The sequence below is a fragment of the Parasteatoda tepidariorum genome, chromosome X2 (assembly GCF_043381705.1).
Source record: "Parasteatoda tepidariorum isolate YZ-2023 chromosome X2, CAS_Ptep_4.0, whole genome shotgun sequence".
NCBI lineage: Eukaryota > Metazoa > Arthropoda > Arachnida > Araneae > Theridiidae > Parasteatoda > Parasteatoda tepidariorum.
Genome location: NC_092215.1, coordinates 59,331,319 through 59,337,871, shown reverse-complemented (window position 1 = coordinate 59,337,871; position 6,553 = coordinate 59,331,319). Strand labels below are relative to the sequence as shown.

At 32.0% G+C, this 6,553-nt stretch overlaps 1 protein-coding gene across 4 annotated transcripts in view; it reads right to left on the bottom strand.

The window, feature by feature from the left end:
- LOC107439801 (adiponectin receptor protein) overlaps positions 1–4,765 on the bottom strand; it is a 71,765-nt gene extending 67,000 nt beyond the window's left edge. For 2 of the 4 annotated variants that reach the window (XM_016052506.3, XM_016052508.4), the window contains exon 1: positions 3,759–4,044. The gene's annotated coding sequence lies outside the window, so the exon portion shown is untranslated. Of the gene's footprint in view, positions 1–3,758; positions 4,045–4,746 lie in introns of those variants that run through there. The other 2 variants (XM_016052507.4, XM_043054720.2) reach the window with 2 other exon arrangements.
- Between the last annotated feature and the right edge of the window lie 1,788 nt (positions 4,766–6,553).

Below are 6,553 nucleotides of genomic sequence, written 5' to 3'. Positions count from 1 at the left end.
AAGATAGCAGCTTTGATATAGCGGATTTTAAAACTATGTGGAAATCAATAGTAATAACCGCATTAAAAAGTTACAACGAAAGTTTCTGCACAAAAGCAAACCAAATTCTTTACTTCATTAATCTTTGTTTTTCAGTGTTCTCATATGAGAATGGAAAAAGCATTTTTTCCGACTCAGATGGGAATTAAATTTCACAGTATTAATTAATTTCAGATGTATTAATTAAATTTCACATATGAATATAGGTTTTGTGACATTTTTGACAGTGAGGTTTTTGATGGGACGGTTTAAACCGTCAAAAACTGTCACATGTCAAAAACCTGCCAACCCTGGACAAGAGGAATCAACTGATCACAGAGCTAACCAACTCTACTAATGTCCATTCTAGAATTGAGCTAAACAGGGTCAATGCAGACATCAGAAGATCTTACGCTGAAAACAAAAGATTGAAATGGTTGGAACTTTGCTCCAAGCTAGACTCGAAATCATCTGACACTAAACTTTGGAAACTTGTTAAGAGCCTCAATAAGAAACAACAACAACGTGACGTAGTTTGAATTTTCTGTCTATCTTTGGAAATCTCAAATAAATATAATTATTTTATTTCAACGACTGAATTTTCAGATAAAAGCGGAATATTTATTAAAAAAACAAAAATGCAACTTTTAGAGAATCTGATTTTTGGATAATGTTACGGTGGTTTAAAGACACAAACTACTACTTATCATTTTAACCAGTGATCGTTTATTTTATGCATATCTTGTCGAATTAATTTACATACTTCAACTATTTAAAATACTCAAATTAATAATACTTTAATCAATAACAAATTAAAACAACAAATTAAATTAATTTAAAATACTTTGATTAATAACAAACTAATTGGCATGGAGAGAACTTATCCATACTGATGTTCATTATACGAGGCCTGTCTAAAAAGTATCCGACCATTGGCCAGAAAAAATATTTAGAATACCTGACGGAGTTGGGACCCTAATCCCTTTCAAAGTAGGCCCCTTGTGCTTGCACACACTTAGCCCACTGATCCTTCCACTGCTGGAAACAAATCAGGAAGTCTTCTTTTGGAATGGTGTTCAGCACCTTACTTGGTGACCACCAGCCAGCGACTTGCACAAGCGAACGCGGTTGCATTCAAGCATGTGCATTAAGGTTCCTCCTTCCACCGTGCACCGCCTTAGAATCACTACTTTGAGCGGGAAAAATTAAGGTCGGATACTTTTTAGACAGGCCTCGTAAAAGCTGGTGAGCCTCTTAATGACTCGGTTCTACTCTCTCATTTGATGTCTTTTTTTTATCTTTTATAATATATTTTTTGTTCGATAAAAATATTACTAAATTCTGGAAAGGTCACATAAGAGACCAAACTTGAACTATAGACTTGCGATTAACCCTTTTCGACACGTATTTCTTAACTTTAATCAAGAGTGATTATTTGTATTTGCTAAGGTTCTATGTACTAATGGAAGTTTCCACAGTATTTTAAATATAATCAATTATTTTGCAATTTACGATAAATGTATTTTAAATGTTTTACTGTGATTCTGAATTAAGTGACGATAAGCGTCACAATAGAAAGCTGAAATTAGAGAGACAAAAGCGGAAAAATCTCATCCCTGTTTCTTTCCAATACTTGGTAGCTTCTGTATAATTGTAAAACAGCTTTCATCGATAAATATTCTTTGCAGTTTAAAGTTGAATATTTCTTTTTGGTTGTATTCTTCGAAACTTTTGTTCCAGCAGAAAGCAAATTAAATTGCCAATTTTCAAGTTCCTATTTTTATACTATAGCACATGTTTGATGTAGTTCCCAAATGCTCTAATTCAGATGTCACACAATAAATTAAGAAACTAATCAGCAGCAATCAATAGAGGAGTCCAGTGTTTTCACTACAGCGCGAGAATCTCGCATATTTGTTTCTTTTCCCGCATTAAAAAATGATTACCGAGAGAAATTCGCGAATTCCTCGCATTTTGGAAAAAGCTTCGAATTACGCCATTTATAGTAAAATCCGTTTAACTTTTCTTCCTAGATCTTTCATTATTTTCAACATCTGTCCCGTTATCTAGCTTCCCTATTTACCAGTATTGTTCAGAACCTTTTCGAACAACAGAACACAACCACGGAACCCCTTTCAGAACACATTTCTTTGTAACCACGTGTTTACCGTAGGTAAGGTTTCTTCATTGAAGACGTTCAAATTTTTTATGTGCTAATGCAAGATGGACAAATACCTTGAAAAGGCAAAATCTTTTATGATGATGCACCAAAAATATTCAATGCTTTAAAAAATAGAAGATAAAAATGTATTNATTTATTTGCATTTTTAGAAAAATATTGATAAAAAAATAAAATTTTTAGCTGTAAAAATATTTCTTTAATGTATCTTTTCATTTGTGAAAAATTGTCTGATGTAGTGTCTGTCACACGTGAAAATAGCCCATAGCTCTAAATGCTCTCATAGTAAAATATAGGTTTAATCAATTTTGTTAATCACTTAATGTATTGTCTGGTTAAAAAATGATCACTTCTATTTTGCTATATAATGCTAGCTTTTTTAAAGATGCTGTTGTAAAGATCTTGAATAAAACATTTATCTTTTAGATAAATCATGCATATCACTAATTTATAATCATGTATGCATATCACTGATTTATAATCATGCATATCACTGATTTATAATCATGCATATCACTGATTTATAATCATGCATAACACTGAATTATAATCATGCATGCATAACACTGAATTATAATCATGCATGCATTACAGATTTATAATCATACATGCATTACACTGATTTATAATCATGCATGCATAACACTGATGTATTTTTTCAACCATCAGCAAGTAGCAGACTTCTTATTACAAAAGATAGCAGCTTTGATATAGCTTTATTTATATGTTGCATGCTTTCTTAAAAATTTCCATTAAAATAAGCCACTGCTTAACCAAAATTCAATTGGCACTTTGATGATTGTAATTAGCGTGACTGATCAAGATGTGGAAATAATTCTCATGTCATGCTCTTCGAAGAACTAAAGTGAATTTTTGTGAGATTTTACAGCTTAGACGTTTCATTTTCTTAGAGGATTAAACATAAAAATTCTTGCGTAGCAATATCCTCATCAATTACAATTTACTGCTTCAATATAAACAATTTTGTTAATATATTTAATGAATAATTTAGAAAAATTTAACTATAGATAAAATAATGAAATTTCATCTCAAGACAGTTTTATTTATAATACTTTCAAATATTTTTTTAAAAATACTACGTTAACCAGGAAAAAACAGTATTGTTTTAAAATTAAGAGATTGATTAAAAATTCCTCATTAATCTAGATGAAATAGCATCCTTTAGAAGGCAAACTTATAATTCTTGCGTAGCAGTATTTTTAACAATGAGGCGATTCACTTTTTGAATCTAGTCAATTTAGTAAAACAATTTTAATATCAATTAGTTAAAGAGTTAAATTACTCAATTAACTTTAAAAGTGTAGATAATATATTTACAGCATTTTTACAAAATGTTGATTACGTTACCATCCTGAAATATTGTTTACAAAACAAAATTAATTTTGTATAAATTATACATTTACATTGCCCAATGCTTTTAAATAAGTGAGTCGAATGAACCCGATGTTGACATGCTAATACTTTATTAAGTAGAAACAATATATGTTTTTTTTTACCAACAAGACAATAAATAGCAATAAATTTTTCATGATTCACTTACTTCTAAAAGCAGTAGCTCTATAACACACGGTGAGTTTTCAATACCACAATTATTCGTTAAAATTTAAGGCATAGTTTCAACACAAAAGGCATTAAGAAAATTTAAAACTTCATGAATAAAACGCAAGAACAACACAACTATGTAAAACACATATGATTACGACGGCAACTACGACTGAACTGAAATAAATTACACTTTCTACACTTGATAATCCCAATCTATAAACTTTTTTATTGAAATTATCTAGTTTCAAGTTCATCCGCTTGATGGCGATGTGAGCAAAGGAGAAGGGTGGAAGATGATTATCTGACGTTACACACTCACGTCTCATGGTCAAAGGTTGCCTAAAACAAACGACTGCGGGGTTCTATGATGACGCAGTGTTCTCCTTTCTTCCGAAAGTGTTTGAAAACTAATTTGTCTTATCGTGAATCAATTGAATTTGAAATCCCAGTTCAAGATGGAAAAAATATGTTAGATCCAATAATGACATTAACTATTTATTTCAAATCAAGTTAAATTTTGGATAAAAGTATTTTTGGATAAAATACTTTTAAGTCTTTCAAAAATTTACAGTTGATTTTTCAATTTTTTATCGTCAGTTTTGCCAATAAGTAAATTGATACGGTGGAACAATAAAAACAGAAGGCTTATACCTACGACACAACTTTTCAACAAAAAGTACAGATAGGACATTAATAAATTAAGGCCGCTTTAGGGAACGCGGGGCACAAAGGGGTAGTCAAAGAGCGTACCTTCGAGAGGAAATGAAAAGAATTAAACCAACGCGTAACTTTTTAAGAACAAAAGATAAGTCTGGATTTCTTGAGCGCTATTGTGCTTAGTTTTCGATATGTAATTCATTTAATTACTCCTGTGTTGTGATTTCTGATTATTTTGTTGCTAAGATAAAGTTGGAACATGTTTAAATACAGAGTGTATTGCTTAAAATAACCAAACTTTCGTTTACGTATATTTCTTACCTTACCTTTTAAACCTCAGTCATGGTTCTATGGATGGGTGGTCTAATGTAAACAATAACAAGCGTCCTTAAACCGGAAGAAATTTAGAAAATTTCCGGTGTATCCCTCCGCTTAGGTTATGACTACGATACGATGTGTGAACAAGCCAAATATTCTATGCAGTTTTGTTATTGTAATTTGGGCTCAAATCTAAACATAATTGTACCATTCATAAGAGCTTTCAGAAATGTATTGATTCTCAGAGGTCGTAAGGCCAAAAAACATTTTGGAAAGTTAATATCTCATTGTGAATAATTATTAAGGTTTGCCATGTTTTGTATTTTATCCCTTATTTGGCTACATTTGAATAAAATGTCGCCAAAAATATCTTTAAAAATTTCTTTTTAAGTTAGATTAATTAGAAAATATTCTAATGATTATAATATTAATATGTTAATGCTGAAGTTTAAAGGCTGAAAGAAAGAACTCGGTACATGTGAAATACTGCAAAAGATATGATGCAATAATATGGTGGCGCGTTTTTTCAATCTGCGGCGTAAAAATATATCGGAAGCAGTAACCCGGAAGTCTTGAAAGAGCAATTTTATCACTAGCGCCACCACCCTTAGCTTTACACGATCACCCATACAGCGTAATCCAGAAGTTCCCAATTCAGTCTATGTTTACATTTGTAATGAAACAATTGTGATTTCGTTTCAAATTTAAACTGGTAGTTATAAGAAAAATATGTTCACTTCGTTTAAACATGGTTTCAATATAAGTTTTAAAAAGTTACTTTTAAGTTAAAAACATTAAAAAAAAAATCACATGTGAAACAAATAAATAAGGATGACCAACTGGGAAATGGAGTTTACATAGCTAGATGGGGTCATGATGTAACTTCAAGAAATGTGGGAGATTGTACTTAAAACTAAGGGAACTATGGATGCTGTTTTCTACACTAGGGCACGCTGCTGGCTCCATACCGCCTATACTTCCGGGTTACTGTCTCCGGTGTATGTTAAAGCCATTTGGCTCACAACGTGATCATTGTGCTTTGAGATTCTTGCAAACGTGGTATTTGATTACTTATTACTTGTATTTACAATGATAACAATACTTGTGTTTACACTGCTAATACTAACGTAAGATGGTGAACAGCTTGCAACAAGAACAAACAGTAATAAACAAATGGAAAGATGCCACATCAGCAGTGGCCTCCATCCCCCCCCAAGCTCTTGGGCGCATTCATCCCCCTCCCCCCCAAAAAAAATTTGCTTACTTCCCCCTTCCATGCTAGCTTGTTCGAAATAGTGCTACGTTGCTTCCTTTATTTATGTATTAAAAAAGTTCTCTCGTCTAAATTCCCCCCAAAACTATTCGTTTTATTTAGTGTAAAAATCCCCCCCAAGCTTTAAGAGGGCGCATCGTGCACCCACTTTCCCCCCTGATGGGGGCCCCTGCACATCAGGACTGCCAAAAAAACGAGTTATTCAAAATCTAGCAACCATACCACCTTTTTTAACATTATATCTATAAATAACTAAAACAAATTTTCCCTTCAAACTCACCAGAATTACATAATAACATTAATATCTTATGAAATATGGCAGATTTGAGCTCAGAAATTATCGAATTTACTTCTATTATTGAAAACAAAATTATCCGTTTGAAAATATCTCCTCGCAGAATAAGCTGTAGTAAGCAGTTGCAAACTTTCTAACCGGGACTAGAGCAGGTATAGAGCTCGGGATTGTTATTGTTTACATTTATATTGAAAACACCGTCCATTATTCTTTGAGAACAGAAATTTGTTTCAATTTTTAAAGAGGA